A 25,228-nucleotide genomic window follows, 5' to 3' on the forward strand; every position below is an offset into this window, starting at 1 on the left:
AAGTCGCGGTGGATTCAAATTACGCAATATCATAATAACTGTACCAACTTTGAGTTGCAAGTTATGTGGTGGAAATCCTGGTAACTCCAGAGAGTTCAAAAACTCCGTCGGATAATTTACTACTTCATCGAGATTTGTTATAGAATCAACGGATTTGTATGTCACCAAATCGCCTGCTATTTTTGATTGAATGGTGAAATTCAGTGCGTGTACATCATTATTCTTTGCGGCAAGAATTGCTCGTTCACTTAACCAAGCATAATTCTGATAATTCTCACTAATGTTTGGAAAAACATTTTCAATAAGAGCTAATTGAGAGTCTACAAATTGACAAAAGTCGTTGGTAAGAGTAATTAATCCAGATGTCGCATCAACTGGGACTTTTCCATTTCCAACAGCTAACAATTGTTTGGAAAATTGTGCAGCACTTTGATCATTTTGAAGTTGAACTCTCATATTAATGGTTAGCGATAATGTTTTTACGTTATTCCATAAAGGTGATGCCTTCAGGCAAGCATTCAATTCATCTGCAGGCGTTCCACGGGGAATTACTGGCAAAGTCTGCCTGAAATCGCCTGCCAACAATATCATCAAGCCGCCAAAGATGTTGTTATTTCGCCGAAGATCCTTCAGTGTCAAGTTAAGTGCTTCAAGTGATTTCTTATGTGCCATTGTGCACTCATCCCAAACAATGAGCTTGCATTGCATCAACAATTTTGCCATTGCACTGGATCGGGAAATATTGCATGTTGGAGTATCAATTGTGTTTAAATTGAGTGGCAACTTAAGCGCAGAATGTGCAGTACGACCGCCATCTAGAAGAGTCGCCGCAATTCCAGATGATGCTAACGCCAAAGCTATGTCACATCTTGATCGAATAGTGGCCAAAATCAATGAAATGACAAATGTTTTCCCTGTCCCTCCAGGTGCGTCCAGGAAGAATAGACCACCAGTATTATTGTCCACCGCTTGTATTAATGTTTCGTATACTTGTTTTTGCTGTTCATTCAGTAACGGCACATTATTTTGAACAAATTCCTGAAATGTATCAACATTGTATTGCAGCTCTCGATTTAATTCTTGGTTGAATGCATCGTGCATCGATCGATTTGGCGCAATCATTCCTACTTCAATCAGTAGCTTGTTTGCAATAGTCAAGCATTGATCCTCAATCAGAATCAATCCTTCATTGTAGATTTCATCGGTTATTTGCATGTCAGGATTATTCGTTTGAATGCGCAAACGATGCAAGATATCTTCACATATGTCGTCTTTGTATTTGTTCCATAACTGCATTGGTTGTGAAGGAAAACATGTGGTGATGATAATTGCGAACAGCGTTCGTATTTGGTACGCATTTGATGAAACAACTGAATCGGCAAGTGTTAAATCCCAATGAGAATCGTTCTCCAGCAAACCCAATAGTTGACATGCTTCTCGATATGTTTGGCATTGGTGGCCATTCACAGTTTTCAAATGCGCAAATGATTTTGGTCCACGTACATTTACCAACAGCAGTCGCAAATAAAAACATTCATCATTTCTAGGATGAACAGTATACATACGACCTAGTGCATCAGAGGAAAACACCTGTGGCCAATCTGGAACTGGGGTGCCTTGTTTGCGACGTTGGAATTTCTTTGTTGATTGATTCCAAGTGTAATACTTGGGCATTTCAACGTACATCAGCGTCGCTGCGAATGGATCTGTTTCACACATTGAAAAGAAGCTAGTCAATGTTGTCGATGGTGGTCTCTCAGCTCGTTGTGCGGCATTAGCCTCAGTGAAGTAAACTCTTTGGCCATTTTCCAAATGCACTGCTAAATGTACAACTGTGGGATATCTTTCATGAATTTGAAATGACAATAATCGCCACAGTGCTTCATTAGTACTGACGTATCTGCCCATTTGGAAGTTGCTGATTTCGTCATTCGCATTTTCCGACGCAATACCAAACACAGCCATGTCGCTGCCTTTTGTGACGTACTTGCACAAATATTTGATTGATTTGGCCGAATGACAACTCTCAACGTTTGCATGTGTTTCGAAAATTCGTGATAGCAGCGGGCAATATGGTACAATGAATTCATTTCCGATCTCAATCTCTTGATTTTGAACTTTGACTTTAATAGTTCGACCATTATCTTCTTTTGAACGCCGACGATAAACTGGATATCCATCGTGCCCTGTGACTGTTTCAGCAACTAACGGTCGCGGATATCGTTTTGTGCACTTTCCATCAGCCATGCAAGGCGATAATGGATTCAAAGCACCGCACGGTCCATGCACCATCTGCGTCGTCACAATGTCGTGTAGATGGGGATCAGTGACTGGATCAGGAATTTCAGCTGATATGATGTCATCCACTTCATTTGAATGTAATTTGTTCAGCAACCAAATTAGGATATGAGCATGCGGTAGTCCACGCTTCTGCCATTCCACCGAGTACATATAACAACGTGTGTCACCAAAAACTCGATACTTAGTAAGCACATCCATCATAACCTTGAGTTTTTGCTGAAATACTCTGGCGATTATGTCATGGCGATCTTGCGGTTTTTGTCCCGGTTCCATCTCACGTTCAATTTCCATCCACTTCGGATTGCAAGTGAACGTAATAAACAAATCCGGAGTTCCATAATTTCGCACGTACGTCATAGCGTCTTGAGCGTATTCGTGCATGTGGCGTGGGCTTCCGATATATGATGATGGAAGAATCGTCAGACGTCCAACATTCTGAACATCGCCATCTGAATGAATAGCATCACGCAAGTGTATATAGTCCTCAGATCGTAGCTTTGCCTGATTGTATCGGATGAACGCTAAACGTTCGGTCTCGACTTTGACATACATGTCGACAGCGAATTGCTGGAATAGCCGACGGCACTTCAGAATGACATTCTCCTCATGTGTACGAATCATCAAACGATACGCATAGTAATTCATTGCGCTTAGATTTTTATTCGTTGATACACCTGAAAATGCAAAATTAAATGAATTGTTAATAGAAACCAATAATAGCAATATAATTAGTGTGTGAATATTTTACCTGTAATTGGATCGACCATCTTCAACGTGATGTCGTATCCGTCTTGCCCTTGCCAATAAATGATTGGATATTGTAACGCATCGTACAAACGATGTGTCTCGTTTACACGATGCATGATATTGCTTCTTCGCTGAACGACAATGTCTCGCGATTTAGTTGGATCGCCAACAATAATTGCAGCAACATCATTAACGGTGGGTGCATTGAATCTTCGCACGTGTTCACCTGTTGGGGTACAATCCGCTCTTATGACAAATTTGTGCGTATCCGATGGCATTTGTTCCAATGCTGTTTTGAACATATTAACCACAGCGTTATTAGCGTGAAAAAATGCTTGCAACTGTTCTATAATTCGTCTCTTTAACTGTTGTGTTCCCTGTATATTGCAACGCACATTCAGCTGATCCACCATCGACGAAATAAAATATATTTGCAGAAATTGATGCGGCTCATCCGGTGATGGCACCATTGAACCATGCAAATGATATATTTGTCCTTGTATCTGTAATTGCAAACAATCATTTGTTGAAGAATACGGTGTAACTTCTGATCGTGTGATGGTGTAGTGTTTGGTGTATATGTAGTTTTTATTGTTGCAATTCATTTTGTTAGTGTGAGTGATTGGTTCTGTGTGTTGTATCTTTTACCTTGCAAGTCGGCATAAAGCCGCCTTCTCGAATGATATTAGCTCCAAAGGAAGTCATGCGAAAGCAGTTATTGTATTCAAGGATGTGTTGAAGAAAATGGTAGGAATCGTGATCACTTCCATCGAACAATTGTTTCAGTGGCTGTGGTGGTGTAAGTAATGGATCCAGTTTGACTTTTCCACTTGCGCAACACAATCCAGCCGTTTCTCTTTTAAACTTTAACGCATTACAATATCGGCATACAGTCGTCATTGGTCCAATATCTAAATTTTCATCATTACTGTAGTTCGCAGTGGGATCATATTGGAATGCCAAGCGATTGTATGATGCCAATGATCTTCGTGTGCTCACGCGCTGTCTTAATCGGGCATTTTCTCTTATTATATTTTGTCTTACTTCGCTTAAGTTCTGTGAATACACTTGTTGCTGGCTTGCATGTCTTGTGCGGCGGCCGATGTTCGCACGTCGTCCTCTAGGCATTTTGGACTATGGACAGAGTAGTGAATTTAACCTCAAATGCACGATCCACATAATTTACACAGTTTAACTTACCACCTTAAAGACAAAATGCCTGCTGTTGAAATCGAATAAAAATCTGCACAATACACGTAATTGATTTGTTGGTTTCCAATTAAAATGTTAGGAAACGAATAACTTATATTTTTTACTTTTTTGAACACAATACCGTTTTTTCACATGAAATTCTCTGTCAAACAATATATCACGCACCGGCACCATCTACAATGAGTAGCTGTCAAATAAAAATATTAAAAGAAATACGATACAAATATTGGTATGTAGTACATGCTATGTATCAGAGATGGCGCTGTATGAGAAAAATGATTTTCTCTGTTTTTTCGCCTTTCTGTTGAATTTTTTCCTGAATTTTCTTTGCTATAAACCTCGCGGAGCTCGAGACCTTTCCAACGAATCCAAAACCGTGGAAATCGGTTCGTGCGTTCTGGAGTTATAGCGTCAGGAAGGAAAACCCGACTTATTTTTATATAGTAGATTAATACAATACATACATAGTACATACATATTAATATAATACATATAGATACATTAACAACCAAACTTGAACATCGGGATTCGAGCCAACCACATACGGGTCTAGTGCAGTTTATACATATTTATTTAAGGAGTCACTTTTAAAGATTTTGATACTAAATAAATTTAAAGAGTTATTTAAAAACAACCGTGAGATGAGTGAATCACCAGTTAAATACGACTAAATAAAGATAAATTTTAATTTTATTTCGAAACTTTAAAGTATGCCGACGTGGCATGGTAAGGTAGTTTAACGCGCGGATTCTATAAGTCAAAACTAAACTTTTCAGCAATAACATAAAATTACGCATATATTTCCTCTTCATTTACAATCTAAAATAACGATAATCAAGAAACAACACATTCTACCGCGAAACAAAAACCGAAAAAATAATACACGAACAGATCCCAAAAACAAATGAACATCGTACGTGTTCTTCGAACGATTTGAAATTATTCCCACAGTTCATATCGAAATGATTTCAACGAATAACGTTCCGTGTTTTTTGAGGCAAGCAAATGATTTAGAAAATCCCTCAGGCTGGATGTAAAATAAACGCTGTGACGTTATAAAAATAAGTATTTGAATTTTGTAGAATATCGTTTAAGGTGAAATGTCTTGTATTGTTTTTATCATTTCATTTTTATATTCATATTGTTCTGTAGTATTTTGTAGCAATTCATTTTTATTTCCGTTACCTCATTATGATAATGATGAGTTTACTTTTTGCTTTTTATAGCATCTAAATGAGTCTACGCCGTAGTAACGTAGGCGATTGTAGATCACGAAGTTTCGAAGTCAATTCCGGTTCAGGTAAAACCAAACAGAATCTTTTTTAAACTCTATTTGTCACTATTGATAACTTAGCGAATACATAACAGCTATTTTACTCCCTACATAATGATGCTCTACATAAATCCAGATTTGATTCCTACTAAAAGTATACTAAAACCATTATAATATAAATACTATAATAAATACCAATATAAATACTAAAACCATTTTTATTTCTTTAAAAAAATTAATAAATGAAAAAAAAATATTCAAGACTACGATTTTACATTACCGGAATCAGAATCTATCGATTTAAAATTCGATTCCATCAGGAGTAAGCCTGCTCGCCTGATTTGAACAAACCAGGCTTTTCATGTAAATTGACTGGCTGGCAAGTTAAAAAGTAACCCTAGCACAAAGAACGTTGTCCTGAACAAACATAACGTCCGTTATAATTGCTTGATTAACACTTTTGAGCTCCACGCACAGTTTTGTACAAACCATGGTTTAATGAGGATTTATTAAGCTTGGATAACCTGAGGTTTATGTCATTAACAATATTTAAAAAAATCTATAAATTTAACTGTTTTTTTTTTAATAACTTTGAGTCTACTAGAGTATACAAGTATGATAATGTTTTTCAAAAAAAGATTTAAAAGCTCGGAGTCAAAACTGCGACAGTTAGTTAGTTTAAAAGCTAATTTGCTTACACCACGCTACCATGCACTTTCCTCTTTTCATATTGTTTTTCGACGAGTTAAACGTCAATTATAACTATCCGAATTTAAATTTACCAAATATTTACTCACACTAAGTTCATCTTAATGTAAGTAAACAAACATTCAATTCAATCATCTAATAACAAAAACAGGATCCCAATCCCAAACAGTTCACCCACAAACAGAATCAATAAGAATAAGGTGGCAACCGAAAGATTACGTCAAACAACCATCCAACCGTCCAACAATCCGGTTGGATACGAATCTAACCCACTAACGGTACTCGAGTCATGTAACCGAATTAGTTGGGGACAATCGTACCCCAGCGATCCCAATACACTTGGTGTTTACGACACGGCAACATTTGACGGGTTACGGCTCGGCTTTCTTATTCAATGGAGCTTCTTTAATGCAAGTTGTTTTGGGATGGTTTGAGTTGGCAGTTGGCGGTTTGTTTGTGGCAAACTTTAGGCTGTTAAATAAAATTGGAGTGAGGTTCTTATTCTTACATCCGTTTCTACGAGCTCTGTTCTCGAAAAATCGTTCATAATAAACTTTGGTTGTTTTTGTGTATATTTTTAACTTTTTTTTTCTTTACTCCCGCACTAGGAACTGCTCTTGTGTCGCGAAGACTTTACAAACATACAAACAACGAACACAAAGTACAACCAGACCCGAAACAATTACATTATTTGTGGATCACACAAATATTTGTTACGTGTGGGAATCAAACCCACGATCTCCCGACACCCTGGTAGTGGCGCAATAGGCGAAGAAGTTTATAACTTTGCAATTACTAGACTATAGAAATAGTGGGCGAGAGTAGCCTAATATTCATAAACAGCAAACTTTCAGCAGCAAACTATAATCCTACCGGCAACTACCCTAAGCTTATCTACCCCTTATTTGCTACAGCTATAACCCGGAACCTCCTGCATTAGTAACTGTTAAAACTTATCCAAGTGCAATTGTGAGGTCAAATGTATTCGCTTCTAATCCTTTGTTCAAATACAAGGTTTGTTCAGTGGAGTTAAAATTTCAGATGGTCTTAAGGCGTGTCTATAATGCTGCAGATTTTACGCAAATACATAGGTTTAGCACATCCCTTTTTCGGGAGGAGACCCTTGCCCATCAGTTGCCTAGCAAAGATTAAATTACATTTTTTAGTCTTGGTGATAGAAATTCTGAAAACAAATGAACGGATTTTTTTTTCTTTACTTTTGTACCTACCTAAAAATTACGTTATCTAATATATCTAGTTGACCAACTACACGGTAAGGAATCATTGGCCCGTTAAATAGCTTCAATTTTATTTTTTAAAAGTCACCTTTTTTATTTGAAATAGCAAGAAATACGTCTCATAATTGTTTTACCAAATTCGATTACACGTAATAATTTTGATTGACTAAATAATATATCTAATGAGATATTCGATTTTCTTATCCTAAAAACGTACCTATTGCAATGTACATCTAGAATGGAAGTCAATAAGTCGCTTCTTCTTCAGCGTATATAAATGTTCCGGTTACTTTACTACTTCGTCCCAGCGGGAATAATGTGAATGCTCACTTGATCTCAAAGATTTAGCTAGAAACCCTGCTTTAAAATAGTTAAAAGAAACTCAGAGAGAGAAATACTGCGGGGAAGTTTCTTTTAGAAATATCTTTTGTTCATTTATTTAAAAGTTTTAAACTCAATTTGCCAACATATGCAATGGGTATTAGATGTTAAATACAAAATGTATTACTGCCGAATTTGTCAAGCCCGTTATACAAATAGGGATGTTTGTAGATTTGTTTGTTATCTTTGCCAAAAATACGAGCAGTGGTAGTTTTACGATTCACAACTTTATCACATAACTGGGTACATACATAATTTTATCACTTAATTGGGTACATACACAACTATATCATATAACTGGGTACCACGGAGCTGTCAAACTACCTTCGTAATTTTTATCAAAATCGGTTCATTAATCAAGCCGTGAAAGCATGACAGACAGACAGACACGCTTTCGAAACTTTTATTTTAGTATAGATATTTTTTCATTTATTCCATCTACTTGGTGTTTAGATACGAATTACTTCTACTTACTTAAATATAACTTAGTTGACTCTGAACGCGGAAGTCTTGCCCTTACACTCTCTTGGTTTCTGCGTTATAATGATAAGCAACATTGTATGACCGCTGTCGTACAGCAGATAAGGGATGTTAAACATAAACACGTGTTATTACAACTTGAAACAATCCTGAAAGGCTCCTTTAAGATAAGACAGTTTTACTATATGTTCAAAGTACTGAGTGCAAAGGTTACTATGTTGTTGAGAAGTATTAAGGAGTTTTGAATGTGACTTGTTCGAGAGTTAATAGGTAATAAATGCTATGTTTATACACTTATGGTAGAAATCTTCTTACAGCTTGAAAGGGAATGACTGCTTGATGTTTATCGACATGACCACCGATATGCAGATTGTAAAGAAGGTATTAATTTTAAACAGCCACTCCAGACCTAACTCCTTCCTCATTCTGGGAGGAGAACCTTGTATCAGCAATTGGGGCCTATAATGTGATATTTTATGAAATATCTACAATAAATATCGAAAGCGAAGCTCATACTATTATTCCAATTGATTTTACGTTGCTTCATTAAGATCACGCTTAAAACACATACACCGAATCTGCTGCATTACTTCAAACCATTTATACAAAACAAAAAATCATTCCATTCCCTTAAATCATAGCTTTACTACCATAAAACCTCAAAATGAATTCAACCACCAAAACCAGGAAAATTCGTTCCAAAAATAACAAGAAAAAAAAAAAAACACGTACAACCAGCCAGTTAATATCAAAGGGAAACGCCGCTAAAACGGACAATGCATACATTTGGGGGAGCCCCCGAATGTAAATTAAAAAAGGAGTGCGTTTAAAAAAAGTGAGTTAAAAATACAAAGGATGACGTCACTCGGTTTAAGAAGTAAACGCTGGCCACCGATTATTATAGCGGATAGCTTAATTAACTTGGCGCCAAAGTTGGGAATTTAAAAGTATGGAGGTACAGACGGACGGGTGAAACGTGACGGTTGTAATATTTGTGGGACCTAATAATTGATGTCAGTGATGATGATATACGTATGTGTGTATCATTGAAGAAAAATAACTCTTGGTATTTAAAATATGCATCATATTATTATTTAGATGCGATTTATATTGAACGCAAAATGATAATTAGGCGCAATAAGGACGGCCAATTGACGAATTATTTTTATCATATTTTCTTTAATTAACGAGAAAAGTTTTTATTAAAAGAAATAACAGAAAACTAAGAGCCATGTTATAGGGGCACTTGCCTTTATCGATCGAGGATTCGAACCCGAGGCGAAATGACAATGACTTCTGAAATTAAATTTTACATTGTGTATTAAAATTGAATTATTAATTCTAATAGAAAAGGAAAACATTGTGATGAAACGATGTATGTTTGAGAATCCTGTACAAAACAAATCTTGAAAAGATGTAAGATCTGCAACTCACACTAAGCTATTGTGGTTGTGGCTCTATGTAGTCTACATAGAGTCTTGGACAAAAAACAACAAACTCAGCCAAAAAGTATTTTCCTTCAAACAGTTGGGTAAAGTTCAATACATTATGTTTATTTGTGTGAAAGGGATAAAAGTGAAAGTGCTATCACAGCGATAGTCATGTAAATAAACGTTATATATAAACGTACTGGATTTGTATCTCACAATGTTTAGAAGAATACTATTGAAAAATACGGAATATAAGAAGTAATGGAGATTTCCAATTTATTGAGTATCATTTTAGAATAAAAATATGTTTTATATATTTATTTTGGTTACTAGAAATGTTTTATTGACATTTTCACGATAGTATAACGTTTGCATAAACTTTTGAGAAAAACCATAAAGCCTGACCTTAATTCATCTTTTTTTGACAGAATATTTCATTTGATATATGAAAACAGGTAAGCCGATTTCTATGCCTAAATTTTTCATACTTGATACATTTTTTGAAAGAAAATGTTTAAGTTTCACCCGTAAAAAATGTCTTTTAACAATCCAACGGCTTTTAAGATCAACAAGTTTACTTCATACACCTTAAATTACTTAAAAACACAACTACAGTAACCTAGAAACCAACTACCACCTAATTCCCAATTCCCAAATCAATACAAACCACCCTTTAAATGTCGTAGTAAGCAATTAATTCCATACTACCACCAAATAAAGCTTACCTCCACAAGGGACGACTTACGAACATTGAATCATTACATTATGTACCTTATATGCTAATTATAACTGTTCCGGCTTATTTATGCGGTTTAAAGGTTTGTGTTTAATTGCTTTATAGAACCTTTTAAGGCTTGTCCCATTGTGTGGGGAATACATTATTATGCATTAACTAGTTTTAGTCCCCGACCGCATGTAACGATTTCTCGAAATGAAAAGTATCATGTGTTCTATCAGGTTTCAAATACCTGTGTACCAAATTTCATGAAAATCCGTTCAATGGTTTTCTAATGCCCGGTTTCTGAGTGCATTTAGCGGTAGTTTATCTATTATTTTTTATATGCTAAATGAACTTAATTGTTTAGATAAACTACTGCTAAATATACCTTCTTAACCTCTCGAGCGCCCCAACGTCAAAATTCAAATATACCGTTAAGCGTCCGGGCCAAAAATGGCGCGCGTAATTGAATTGGCGGTTGGCGTTTAAGCGCCGATTCCGTCATATTTTAATACTAACACCCTAGTCATACCTTATATATTTGGAATCTACATAAAATTTGCTATAGATTAAAAAAATAAACCACAAATAATATTTGATAGTGGTAGTACAATAGTCCGTTTAATCTGAATATTTTGTGCTTTAGGCATGTGTTTGAAGAAAGTCTAATAAATATTTTTAGGCAAAAAAAATAATATGACGAAAGGTCTTATCGTGTAGTTAATGAATAATGACATTAAAATCCAACCGTAAAATATACTCAAATCTTTAAAATTAGTTAAAAAAAGGATTTACAATATTGGTAATAAAGGAACATGTCGTTGGGTCAGATGTTGTTTAAGGTGCTCTCTGGCCTATATTAACCACTTATTCAAGTGTGTGCATTAGATCGTCGTCTCGTTTTATCAGCTTCAATATCAAATATGTTTGAAAGGGATAAACATAGTTTTAGCATTTCGTTTCTACGTTTTTTCAATGTAAGATCGTTTTGCCGTACCACGGTGGCGGGGCGCTTGACGGGGGTAGAACATTCAACCGTGACACGGTGGCCGGGCGCTTGAGAGGTTAACCAAAATAAGTACTGGTTTTTTGATACTTCACATTAAAATCAAACAGAATATTAAAAGATTAATAAAAGTAGTTATAGTTTAATCATATAAAATTCTTTGCAACTTCGTATTTTTATTTCTAACCTCCCACTGCACTGCAAATAGAGCAGCACTCTAGTATATGGCACCAATAAAGAGAAAAACAAACTGTCTCTACAAACTAACACTACCTGCGACTCTACACCTGCGCCGCTCGATGAAAAATACAAGCTATTCTATAAAATACTACCAATTTGTTGAGAAAAATGTTTACGTTTTCTTTTTAACGAAAAGACGGGAAGGGCTACTTTCAGTGACTTAAGGTGACAACAAGGTTAAGCAACCTTTGATTTGGTTGCATTAGTTATTCTTCAATGAAAGCTTCACAACAGTCAAGTGATATAGAGGTTAAGCAACGTTTACTCAGGTTGGATTATGGATGGGTGACCAAATTTTGACTTGTGTTTTGAACAGCTTTAGCTCCTTTTTGAGTTTTTGTAGTATTTTAATAAATATTTGGAGATATCATTCGTGTTTTTTTATGTTTTTGGTATGTAACCGCTCGTCTGCAAAACCTAAGATTCGAAGAAAACCTTAGGGGTCCGTCATTCAACAGCCGAGCTCGTTTAACTCTGCCTTTGATATTTTACCTTCAAAAATGTAGTATCAGTATTAAAAATCAAATTGCTAACGAACCTTTTTTACTAAGTACAACTCACCATTAGCCTTATTAATGCTGAAAAGAGGTCTGCTACAGTCCAGAAAAGACACGACCTTACCTACTTTGCTAGAAAAAAATACAGATTCACACCAAAAATGTGTCAAAGTTTCTGATGTGTAAGTACTTGAATACCACACAACATTATACTTTTAAAATTGATCACAGTTTTCAAATTTTATGGCGTCTTATTTTTTTGTTAAGTTCAGGCTTTGAGTATACGCCATAATCCGTCAAGTCACAAATCTAATCGCATCTCTGAAGGATAGACATCTAGACCAAGTTTGTATGTTTGGGAGGATGTTTAAACTCGGCTCAAGAACGTAAACTTACACGCTTTCTAGACTTTAACCCCTAGAAAACTCCACAATGCAAAACTACTGAACAACGAATCCAAAAGTATTACAGAATATTTATTTTTAAACGTCAACAATGACATTTAAAACAATTCCAACCAAAGGTTTAAGTAAAACAAATCTCTACAGAAATAAATCGGGCCGTCACGAAGGGACTGTAAACAGTTTTTGCAAAGCCTAAATACCCGTCAAAAACATTAGGGGCTAGAAGTAAGCGGAGGTCCCAACAGCTACTAGTGATTGGGATAATCTTTTTGGGCTCGGGGTAAATGTTTCTAGGGTGTACAGAGTGGGCGACTTTTTGTTGGTACTGAGGGAAACTTAGAGGACACTTTTTGTGGTGAAAAAGTTATGTAAGTTGAGATGATGTTGGCTTGTTTAGGATAAATAGAAATCTATGATGACGCTATTTTCTTATTTTTACGATTTAAACTTTACTCGTTAAGTACTTCTAGTAATTTAACGATATTTGACACTTTTTTTTAAAACAACTCCCACACTCAGAATTGCTCCTTCGTCGCGGTAACTTCTACAAGCATACAGACAAGAGACACCAAGTACAACTAAACCGACCCCAAATCGAACCCACGAAATTTAAAAGAAGACCTGATCAAGCTTATTGAGGAATCGAATTCATTAGTTTTTCTGTACTACTGCTACTGGTAATTAGTACCTTAAATAATTAGTAAATAGCGCTGAAAGATGCACCAATAATGACCTCCCATTGGGCAGTTGGACAAAAACTTCGGAGTGATCAGCCACATAACTTTATATTCAGACACATATTTTACCCCGTCTGCATAGCCCTGAAAAAACAGTCACAGACGTACAAAAGATTTTCTTTATTCCCTCGCCTTCAAAATGATTTCCCTTTTCGCATTCCGCGGACGGCTTCACATGTGACAACTATTTATATAACATCTCTACATATATCCGCGGATCTATCTTCAATTCTAAATCACGTTTATAGCATATTTATTCAAGGACTCGAATAAATGTATTGTTTTATGAAATATGTTAACTTTTTCATGTATTGCGAAATGGGATAGTGTTTTAATATTTGGCAATTTCGACGTTAATGTTATCGTTAAAAATGTAATCATTCAGGTCACTATTGTCATAATGATAGTTTAAGACTTTACAGCATAATTAAGTGACTTACAATTGAAAACTTAACTGATTTTAATTGCCAGAGAATTTGTAGGATGCGATACAATAGTTAACCATACAATTATGATAAAACATCTACAATAATATATGTATATTAATACTTTATTTGCTCTCTAAAGTAAAAAGTCTCTAGTTCTTACACCAATAGTACAAGAAAATTGGTAAGATATTTGAGAAATTAAAAACCAAAATGAATTTAATATGAACACACAATTGTCATTTGTTAAATTAGTGTTTCCAATCTACTGAAATTCGAAATCTACCGCCTAAATAGAATTAAGACTGCCATTCAAAGCCGTAGTGTTGTTTTCCTTCACACTTAGTAACTCAAACAGGAGTGAACACCTTCCCTCATTAGCTTCAGTTAACAAAGACTGGAGAATTAGTTCCTCGTTCATTCATTATAGCACCCCACTAATGTTTCCTAGTATTGGTTTGTTTCACGAATCTAACGGTAAGAAGATACGATTGAAATTTTAATTGAGCAATTTTCTGCCCGAACTACTTAATTAGTTTTAGAAATAAAAAAATAGCACAATACTAATTATGACGATTTTGGTGGTTAAAGTAAAATTGGTCACATTTACTTTTCGTCTTTTACAGACATACAACTGATACAAAATGCAACTAGATTCGGAACCAATGCTTGAAATATAGCCAAATATTCATAAAGGAATCGACACGGAAGCTATAATGCTAGTAGCTGCGCAGTGAATTAGTTATCGCTTTGATCATGCAGTTTACATTCCATTATAAATACATCTTTCAAAATCCACTAACTGATTAAAGAACCACAAAATCTTTGTTGAATATCTTACAGTTAAATACCTTATTCCATACTTTTTTATCTTTATCTTTCTTTTTTTTTTACAACTATTTATACTAATATTATATATATATAAAATATATATACTAATATTATAAACGCCAATTTGTCTTTCTGTTACTTAAAAAATTGGCATAACCTAGCTTAAAGCCTAGGATCAAACAGACTACTTAATTTCCCTACAGCCAAACTAATAAATCGCGAATTACTGACTCTACATTTCCAATATCACTTAAATAACTGCTGCCATAAATCTCTACGTATAATAATTCTCTATTCTTCTAATCTAGCAGGTAGTGTCCAAATATTAGCGTAGAACTAGTACGAGATCAGATTTGTATGAATTATGCATGAGAGCGCCACCGTTTGTCTTAGGAGACGGGCACAGCTTCCGATAGTACGTACGTTGCACCGCTTACAGATTAGATCAGTGCACAAGTCGACGATATTGTAAGGTAATGCTTTAAATTCTTGTAAGACATGTTTTCTTATTGGAAAATACAGTATTTTTTAATTTTTAAAACGCGTATTATAAGTTAGGATAATTTAATTTTGTGGGTATGAAAAACAAGGCTTAAAACCGATGGCGGCTTTCTTTCTAATACCGACTCTACTTATCTGCGTTTTCCAATGTTTAGTCTCAATTACTAGGTCTCTCTATTTATAACGACATAGAGTTGTTAGGACAGTAAAGTTAACCCGCTACTGATTCACTACTCGTTAAAACCATTTTAAGATAGGCGGCTTGTACTCCGAGTCTCAAAGAAAAGGACTCTACCTACTAGTAGCGCCCTCTGCACCGCTATATATCTCGAGAAGTAATATTCTGTGTATATCAGGCTTATTACAGCCTTTCAAAAATTGCCATAGCGGACGGTATTTCACGTCCACAAGGCGGGGTATTGGTAAAGTTTTCAACTAGCAATAATCGCACCTCGGATAAACCTCATTGGTTACGATATTGCCTCTGCGCAAAGTTAACATTTTACCGCTCGCCGCCGCTATATATACTGCCGGCGGTAACCTGCCGACGCGAGTTTTAATTTTTCCTCTAACGCCATCTATCGAGCGATGAGGTAGTTTTTGTGTCGTCTCTACAAATCTTTTGTTCAGAACTCTCGTTCCTCGAACCTCTCATAAAAGTTTTTTTTACTTTACAATTTTATTACAAGAAACCAATTATAAAGACAGACAGCTGGAAATAATGATAAGTTAATAACGTCCGTAGACTATGCAGAGATGATTTTAAATACACGTAAGTAATAAATATTTTGGACTTGAGCTCTACAAACAAAAATATTGTCAAGTTTAACACAGAAGCTATTATTTTATTAAAACGAAACGCTTGCTCTACCATATGACTTATAATTTTAAATGCATAGTTAGTTCTAAATAATTGTTTACCTATTACGTCCACTAAGCAAACAGCTAATCTGCTAATGAGTACAGGTAGTGAGGTCGTTGAATGCGCTGATACTGATTTATAGGCCGGTGGTTTCCGTGTAGAGTCGACATAATTATTGGTTCATTGTTTGATTGTGTTTGTTCGTGGAGAGATATACCAACACTGTACTTACACCCTTACTAAGTTTGTTTTTATTTGTGTATTATGATCGATATATCCCTTTGATCGATATACGTAAAAAGTAGAGTTTTGGTCAAAATCTAATTTATGTATATTGGATGATTAATTAGTATTTCTGAATGCAATATGGGTTTTCATATTAAGATTTGAATCCTTATTTTGTTTTATAGTATAAGTATTTTTTTACTGACAACTATTGTTGGACCAATATAGGACTGAATGTCTGAAGGTGGTTCATGGTTTAAAGAGATCCAACGACAACTCAGACTGGTTGAAGCAAAAAATACACTTGTATAAAAGTACTTTTAAGACGTTACACAGAAACATGTGTATTTGTGTGTAATAATTTTTAAAAATATGTTTTTATTATCACTTCTTCATATCACGACATGAACGGACATTGTGACAAACAATGGTCATCCCTCGTCAAACAGTTTTTTGTCCCTTTTCCTCACAGCGCTTTTGACAAAGAAAAAAAAGGACAACGATACTTTTTTGTTTTGTATTCTTGCAAACTTGAGCTGGAATTACGGGGCTGTAACTTTCTTTGACACTGTAAACCAGTTTAAAATAAATACAGTTTAAAAGGAAGGTAGACTTTAACGGTATAACGACTTAACTCAAAGATCTTATAATAAAATCTTTATAAGATATTTGTATGGATTTTGTACAAAACTACTGTAAACATTTTAATGGCCCTTAGGTACTTGTACACACATTTTGATAAAGTTTTATTTAAAGATAGATTATGAATTGGACACTTTTACTTTGGTCTTCTTCACTAAACTCGATTTCAAATGCGAATAGGTATAACTGTTAGACATTTAGTTAACTTTTTACGAATTAACTTAGCAACTTTAAATCAAAATTGGTCATTAGTAGGCAACCAATTCACAGAAAGAAAGCGACGCAAACGAAATCACAGTCGAAACCTAGTACCTCATAAAACTCCCATTTAAGGTTGCAAGTTTCCAAGTATTTAAAGTGTGCAACCTTAAAATTGACAAAGTTGCATGAAGACAAAATAACAATTTGCTTTAACAACTTTGCCATAATTTTGCCTCTTTACAAAAGCGGCACTTTCTTAGTTTTCACGACAAAACAGGTAACAATCTACTTTGTAACAAAGTACGGTTTTATGCATCGCTGTTTTCTTAAGAACAATTTTATAGATTGTAATCATGGTGTAATCAACAGGAAAAGTTCTTAAAAGTAATTTTAATACATTGTTAAACAATTTATTTTGCATTCGTAGCACATTTCAAATAAGTAAAAGAACTAGCATAAAATTCTTGAGACCCAAAATATCTTCATAAGAGTATTTCTTAGAAACAGCTGATAACTTACATATTGACAATTAGACAAGCCATTAACAAACCTAAGATATGCGCCATACTCAAAAGCCACTTAAAATCCAAGTATCTACTCGGGGAATTGAAAGCGCACAGCCAGATACATTTACTTTACATCATTACTAAATACATGAGATTCACAGAAAAGCTAACGATTTAACGAACTGAGTTTCACCATTACCGTGAGAGTAATTTATATTGAAGTGAAACCTTTTTTGATTAATTGAAGCAAGCTTCCGACCAAGCCCGATTAATCCCGATGAGCTTTTTAAATAATTATTATATTTGTAATCCATTTGTATCGTGAGATGGGATTGCCAAGTGGTTGCCAAGTTTGGAGAAGTGAGTGTTTGTAGAACTTTGAAATATTTAATAGGCACCTTTATTTGACATTTGGTTTTCATGTTATTTGTAGGGTAAATATGAATGCTTAGTACATGGTTAAAGGGGCACTCTCTGAGAGATTTAAGCTCAGTTGTTGCTGATTTGTGTGTCTGTAAAGAATCATGATAATTTAAATTACATTTAATATTCAATCTTCAGAGGGCTATTGGACCCCCTAATGCAGTAAATGTAATGTAAAGTAATGATAACTTTAAATAGCGCCCAGCGTTTGGCAAGCTCAGAAAGAAACTAAAAATAAGAGTGATATTATAGTCCAATAAAAATGTTCAACAGTATTAATATTCATTTCTACTACATAAACACGTTAAAATAAAACACAAAGATCGGAATAAACGAACAGCAATAAAAACTCGACTTGATGATAACTACACAGGTTTACAAACAATAACGGGAACACAAACAATAAAATACTACGTCTGGCAACACTGGAATCACTGAGCTTTCTCTTTATTCTTTTATTTTGATTGGCAACACAATAGTTCTAAAGTTATGCGCGCATTCAATCGTTGCTTTTATACGTTTTTAGGGGTCCGTATACAAAATATAAAAACATTGTCCTATTACTGACAATTTGCTGTCTGTCTGTTTGTCACTAGGCTATATTGTATGAACCGTGATAGTAAGACAGTTGTTACGTTTATATTATCCCAGATGATGTATTGATATTAACTAAGCAACAAATACTCTCTCTCTCTCTCTCTTCCTGGCTATTCGTCCCATATGGTAGTATTGTCAATAAGCAACAAATACTAAAAAAATAAATGACTTAAAATAAAAATTACCTACATGAACTATATTTAAGTGGACTCTACACAATATGCATAATTTTTTTTTGGGCATTTTTTATAGATAGTAGGGAACCATTCGTGGGCGAGTGCAAATCGCACTTGGCCGGTTTTTCTGTACCGTTTAAAGAATGAAGAATGTTTTTTTAAAGTTCGTAAATACTCATTGCAGTAGTCTATAAAAACTTGCACAGAGTGAAGTTTTAAGTTGAATTCTTGAATTGAGCAATGTTATTGAGTAATGAAACCCTTACCTGTATTACTGCTGGATGTAAGACCTATCTCGTATCTAAGATATATTAGATCTTGAGTTAATTACAGTGCCATTTCATTCTGCATATTGAGGACATTGAATTCCTCCTAAAACTAGATATTTTCAGAATGGCTAGCCACGAAAGTTATTCAATAAAAAACTGTGCCATATATCTATTTCGTAGCTATTCATTATATTAGGAAAAAACTTACTATTTATAGTTAACCTTTTTGCCGAAGTAGTGTCCGAATATTTTGGAAAGTATAAGTAATATTTATGAAAATCCGTATATTTCAGGCAATATTAGAGATAGCATAGTATTACAAAAGTGGCTGAATGCACAACAATTTCTGAGATAAATATTTTGATTCGAAACTACTTTTGGTGAACATAGGTAATTCTTTACTTCACCTTTCAATGCTTTAATAGGAGTTAAAATTGACATTAACTCTACCAAAGAATAAAAATAATGGAATGAAGAAACACCAGCCTCCTATTTATGGCTACCAGCTGTCCTTTAAAACATGTTTCTTTGTAATCAAATTGTATAGCCTAAATACATGTATTATTACTAAGGGGTGGCATTGAGAGTTTCAGACAAATGATTTGTAAAGACGACACTAAAACTACCCCACAGCTCGATAGATGGCGTTAGAGGAAAAATTAAAACTCGCGCCGGCAAGTTACCGCCGGCAGTATATAATAGCGGCGGCGAGCGGTAAAATGTTAACTTTGCGCAGAGGCAATATCGTAACCAATGAGGTTTATCCGAGGTGCGATTATTGCTAGTTGAAAACTTTACCAATACCCCGCCTTGTGGACGTGAAATACCGTCCGCTATGGCAATTTTTGAAAGGCTGTAATAAGCCTGATATACACAGAATACATCCTAACTTAATAGGAATATATATACAGACAGCTTTATTAGTAGGTAGAGTTCTACAGAATGTGGCAGGAACTGTAAATAACATTAATTTAAAATTCTCTATAGAACAACACATAAAACGTATTCTCACTTGCATTGCCGAAGTTTTAAGTTATCGTTAACACATTAAAAGTTTGGCTCTACATGGTCTTAGAGTTGAGTTAATACCGCACAATATATGGTAGAGTATGAGACAGTGAAAAGTTTCTGCTTCATAGATATACCTAGATATGAAAACAAGTTTCTTCAATACTGCAACGTAAAATCAGACTCTACAAGTATCATTTTATTTTGCATTCCTTTCTTTGCAGAACATTTTTTAAAGCCGGAACTACAATACGGGTATCGAGCCCAACATTGTGTACAAGCTTTAAAAGCTCCAAGAGCAAAGTTTAAACGTTTTTTTTTTTTTTTTTTTCTCTTTATTTATTTACGAGGGTTTTGTCACAAAGTGATTATGGCACCCTCATTATATACATACATTTATAAAAGATATATATAAACTTTAAAATCTACTGATAAGAGCAACTTTCACCATACTATATACTAATTTCGCTTCTTCAGACAGTGGAAACGCGAGAATACTATTACTTTGTCCAACGTTACAGCTATCTTTACAAAATATTTGCTCCCTCTGAACTTTGTTCCGTACACACTCCATTAAAACATGGTGCACATCCTCTACAACATTACATATCGTGCAATTAGGTGAATCTACTTTTCCCATAAGGTGTGCAAACTGATTCAATGGAATGTGACCGCAGCGTAGTCTTAACGCCAAGATCAATTCTGATCTACTCATATTAGCTTGATCGATCCACGGAAAACGAGTAATATGTGGTTGAATTGTTTTATACCAAATACCTTTTGTTAATGATCTCACATTGAAATATTCAGTCCATGATTCAAAACAACGATTTTTAATAACATATAGCAGGTCTGTATAGTATGGACGATACGTAACTTCAAAACCGTCAATTAAAGCTTCTTTAGCTAGTTGATCGACCTTTTCGTTCTCAATCAAGCCAATATGAGAAGGCATCCATTGGAGTGTGACATTTTTGTTCTTACTCATAAGATCATATATGTCTTTGATAATAGTATAGGCTATCGGTGTTCCTCGAAATGTCGAGGTACACCGAGCCAGATGCTGGAGGGCGCTCTTGGAGTCTGAGATAATTACATAGTAACCTTCTGAAAACGAATCAACATATGCTAACGCTTCCGCAATCGCTAAAAGTTCGGCATGCATTACACTTACATTATTATTAATTTTAATTTTTATGGACACATTACACTGCGGATCGAATACCGCCGCCCCAACCCTATCGCCAATTTTTGATCCATCAGTAAATATTTTGTAAACATAATTATATTTCGAATTTATATAATGGGTAGCTAGTCGCTTAAGATTGTACGAATGATAGAATTTCTTGGCTTTTGTTACAGTTTCCATGTTTGTATTTATGATTTTTGAGAGATCCACATTGGCGACCCAGGTGTTTAACGTAAACATCTCTAGTTGTTCAGTCACATGAACTGTAATATTTTTAAGATATTCATGAACTGTAACTAACAAAGGTTTTCTCCACCGTCGCGAATTGAGCGTACTTTGACAGAAATTCTGTAGTTCATTTAGTAAAGGCATCATTTCATTTTTTGTAAAAGATTTAGATGTAAGCCAAAATTTACCCGCAAGATAATGTCTCCGTATAAATAAGGGTTGAATATGAAGTTCATTTTCCATAGTATGTATGGGAGTGCTTTTAACAAATGCCCCACTCAGTCTCATAAATATATTTTGAATCTTATCTAGTTTGCCTAGGTGTGTTTGACACGCGTCGTCATAAAACATGCTACCGTAGTCTAACCTACTCCTTATCAACGATATATATAACCGACGTATATGCATAGGATGTACACCCCATTGTGACCCGGTAAGTATCTTAAATATATTCACAAACTTAACTACCTTACATTTTGTCTCATTAATATGTTTTGACCATCTTAACGAACGATCAAGCCATAAGCCCAAATATCTAACATTGTCCACAACCGGTAATAATACATTATTTATCCGAAGATCTACAGTGTCTCTTTTAAAACCTTTTTTAAACACACAAACATGGCTTTTTGATGTTGATATTTCCAGGCCTAAATTTAAAAGTAAATTGACTAAAGTATCTAGCGCATTTTGTAAATTGACTGTTGCTATCGATATATTATCACCAGTTGTGTAAATCACGAAATCATCCGCGTATTGCGAAACATAGACCTGGCGTATATTATCACAAATGGGTATAGTAGCTATATTAAAAAGTAGTGGAGAAAGAGGGTCACCTTGTGCCAGTCCCCGACCCGTACTACGACATAAACAACCATTGTTTAGAGTAATTTTTAAATTTCTTTCTTTTAAGTAGTTCCACACGTATGTACAAATTTTATCCCCTACGCCCAATCTATCCATTGTTATCATTAAACAAGTTAAGTCGATATTGTTATACGCATTATCTACATCAATAAAACATCCTATCGTAGACTGCTTATTAAAAAACCCTATTTGTACTCTTAAAATTAAATTGGCTAAATTATCTAGCGCGGAACGACATTTTCTGAATCCAGTGGTATCGTTAGAGAAATATTTATTTGTTTCCATGTACCACTCTAATCTTCTGGTTAGAATGGTATGAAAAACTTTACAAGGACACGAGATCATCGATATTGGTCTTAATGATGATACATTATTAGGATTGCGGCCTGGTTTGGGGATTGGGACAATAGTGACATCTCTCCACTGTTTAGGTACAAATGCTAGACTGTAAAATTCATTAAATAATCTTAATAATATTTGCTTTCCCCCTTCTGGCAAATGTTTTAACATTGAATAAGAAATATTGTCATATCCAGGCGACGTATCCTTAGGACGAATCGCTCTATTTAATTCTTGAATTGTAATTTTTTCACTCAGTGTAGCGTTATGTGTATAGAAACGTAAGTCTTGTGGACATACAAAGTCAGGAGTTAAGCTTCGCAACAAAAGGTTAGCTCTATTTTCATCAATATAGTCTCCACGCGACTTAGCTCCTTTCATCCATCTAAGTTTATGCCATATTTCGTTAGATGATGATTTTTCGTTAATACTGGTGCAGAAATTTTGCCACGCCGCGGTTTTTGCATTACGAATCGATTTTTGAGCAATGCGTACCTTATCTTGAAGGACAATTAAGTTGTATGGAGTAGGATTACGCCTGAATGTCTTTAACGCTAACCTACGTTCTGCAACACATTTCGATAGTGTAGCATTCCAGTAAGGTTTCGGTGTGAATTTTGTATTAGGATTTGGATTGATAGTAATAAAAGGTATAGTAATATCTGCCGCAAGGTTCATGTAATCGATAAAAGAATTATAAGTCAGTTGTAAATTACTTGAAAATTGAAAGTTTGTATATAACTTCTCTAGTAAAGTTTTATATTCATCCCAATTGGCTTTTTTATAATTTCTACGCATGACATTACTAGGATTAACGATGAGATTTGTAGAAATTCTTATTATACAATGATCACTACCCAACGTTTCATTCATAGGAGACCAATAAAATTTTAACGCTATATCTGATGACGCCAATGAAATGTCAGGAGACGATTGTTGTAATATTTGATTAACTAATTTAATTCTGGTCGGTGAGCCGTTATTTAACATTATTAATTGATGATCAAGTAAAGAATCACATATTTGAGTACCTCTTCTATCAGTTTTACAGGACCAGTTACTATGATGACCGTTCAAATCCCCTAACACTAAAGTTTTTTTATTGCATTCAGAAAATAATTCATCCCATTCTTTTTGACAGGTTTGCACAGAGGGAGGACAATAGATCGAGACGACAAAATTAATATCCATGCAGTTAAAGACCTTTATACAAACTATTTCTATCTAGGGATTACTTAAACGAATCATATGGTGTTGAGATTTAATAGAGTTATGAATAACAATAGCAACTCCTCCGTAGTGGTCACTTCGGTCACTTCGATAAATGTAATAGCCGTTTAATTTAAAATAGCTATCTTTTTCTAGCCATGTTTCACAAATCGCAGCAATGTGGATCTTTTCTTGTACTAATAAATTTTCAAAAGCAACCGATTTAGGACGTATACTTTGAGCGTTCCATTGTACAATATTAAGTTTTTGTATCTTACCCATTAAACAAGTCTAAAAGTTTCTTCAATACTGGCCAATCCGATATATTTTCCACGATAACTAAAATTAACCATTGCACACAACATTTTATAACACTCTGAATTTTAGATTGTATTGTAACGTTTCTTAAAAAAATTATTTCCTTCAGTCTCGATAGCAATTCATCAAAGTTTACTTCTCTTTTACTTTCCTCAGTGCACTCTTCAGGTTTTTTATTAGACACATGTTCTTCAACAATAGGCTCCTGAACAACAGCTTGTGTTGGATAAAATGGTGTCTGCATTTTATTCTTAGTGAAGTAACTGTTTTTGGGTTTCTCTTTGTGTATCACAGCCTCAACCTTTACTACATCAGCAAATGTTGGTGTATTACAGCTTTCGTATGTCACAACATTTTTGGTAACGGGTGTAGTCAGTGTGGACTCACTAAATATATCATGCTTCTCATTCTTATCACTCATAGGAGGAACATAGATCATCGTAGCGCGTCGATACGTACAGTTGAACTCGGCCATCAACTCTCTTATTTTTTTCTCCTTCAAATACGCAGGACAACCATTATATAATACCATATGATTCCCTCCACAATTACTACATTTAAGTGTTGTTGAATCGCATAATTCATGGTTACCAGCACACCTAGGACACGTGAGATTCTTCGCCGAACATGTCTTGCGTGAATGCCCAAATTTCCAACATAAACTACACCTCGTGACTGGAAATAAAAAAGGTTCAACTTTGATTCTCAAGCCATCTACAATCACAAAAGTCGGTAAAGAGTTACCCTTAAAGCACAGTCTAACAGCTTCACTCGGTATCCATGTCTCGTCGCTATCTCTTTTATCAATATTACGTTTTTTGAGGCGTAATACCGATAGCAATTGCACATCATTCGAACATGTAATACTTTCTAATATGTCTTTTTCAGACATATCTATATCAACGTTTTTTATCACTCCATAAGAATATGCCATCTCCATAGCCCTTTGAAACCTCCATCCTTTACGAATAAACGACTCACATGTCTCAAGTTTAGATGCGTCTATCTCCTCTTTAAAATCAACCCGTATTTTATATAAA

The 25,228-nt window shown here is 34.9% G+C and overlaps 2 non-coding genes across 2 annotated transcripts; one reads left to right on the forward strand and one right to left on the reverse strand.

Moving 5' to 3' along the window:
• Positions 1 to 15,485: 15,485 nt before the first annotated feature.
• On the reverse strand, positions 15,486 to 15,625 carry LOC142981968 (U4 spliceosomal RNA). The gene has a single exon (XR_012959954.1). It is a non-coding gene; the product is annotated as a U4 spliceosomal RNA (small nuclear RNA).
• Positions 15,626 to 19,754: 4,129 nt separating this feature from the next.
• On the forward strand, positions 19,755 to 19,894 carry LOC142981969 (U4 spliceosomal RNA). Its single transcript, XR_012959955.1, has one exon. It is a non-coding gene; the product is annotated as a U4 spliceosomal RNA (small nuclear RNA).
• Positions 19,895 to 25,228: the final 5,334 nt, after the last annotated feature.

Source organism: Anticarsia gemmatalis, chromosome 20 (assembly GCF_050436995.1).
Source record: "Anticarsia gemmatalis isolate Benzon Research Colony breed Stoneville strain chromosome 20, ilAntGemm2 primary, whole genome shotgun sequence".
Classification (NCBI taxonomy): Eukaryota; Metazoa; Arthropoda; class Insecta; order Lepidoptera; family Erebidae; genus Anticarsia; species Anticarsia gemmatalis.